Source organism: Crotalus tigris, unplaced genomic scaffold, assembly GCF_016545835.1.
Source record: "Crotalus tigris isolate CLP2741 ecotype Arizona unplaced genomic scaffold, ASM1654583v1 scf7180000024298.760630, whole genome shotgun sequence".
Taxonomy (NCBI): domain Eukaryota; kingdom Metazoa; phylum Chordata; class Lepidosauria; order Squamata; family Viperidae; genus Crotalus; species Crotalus tigris.
Window position 1 is genome coordinate 141,821 of NW_024100471.1, and position 680 is coordinate 142,500.

The window sequence follows — 680 nt, forward strand, 5'->3', positions numbered from 1 at the left end:
ACCCAGGGAAGGCGGAGATACACACACACACACACACACACACACACACCGCGGCAGCTGCCCCGGAGAGCAGCCCCCTCCCGGGCTGGTCCGGGACCCCGAGGGAAAAGCGGGGTCGGGGCAGCTTTGGGAGACGCACGCGGGGAAGAGGCGACGGGGGGCAACGCGAGGGGGATCCGGGCAGCCCCTGGACGGGGACTCGGGCCGGGAAGGCCAAGGGGGGCGGGCGGGGGCACCCGGAAGGTCTCCTCCCCCGTCTCGCCTTCCATACCCCGCCGGACCCCCGCCCGCTTCTCCGCGAAGGCGGCGCTGGGCGATCCTCGGCGGGCGCCCGCTTGGCGAAGGAGGCTCCCGAGAAGCGCCGCCCCCTCCGCTCCCAGGCCCTCCCCCCGCCCGGAGGCTCTGCGGCCGCTCGCGATGGCTGCGGCGGGGCGCCGAGACGCGGGCAGAGCTCCAGCCGCCGCCCCCGGCCCGCTCGCAGGCGGCCGGCCCGGGCGGAGGGACCCCCGACCCCGCGCCCCCGCGCCCCAGCCCGGGAGGGGGCGGGCCGGGCCGGCGGCGCTGCGCTGAAGGGACCGGGCAGCCGCGGAGCAGGAGGTGAGGGCGGCAGCGCGGGGGAGACGCCCGGGACCCTCCCCGACGGAGACCCCGGCCCGGATCCCGCCCGGGGGGGAGACGCC

General features: G+C 79.3%; 1 protein-coding gene across 1 annotated transcript in view; it reads left to right on the plus strand.

Moving 5' to 3' along the window:
- The first annotated feature begins 462 nt into the window (after positions 1-462).
- The window catches only part of ABHD8 (abhydrolase domain containing 8), a 22,346-nt gene continuing 22,128 nt past the window's right edge, over positions 463-680 (plus strand). The window contains exon 1 of the mRNA XM_039324402.1: positions 463-597. The gene's annotated coding sequence lies outside the window, so the exon portion shown is untranslated. The remainder of the gene's footprint in view (positions 598-680) is intronic.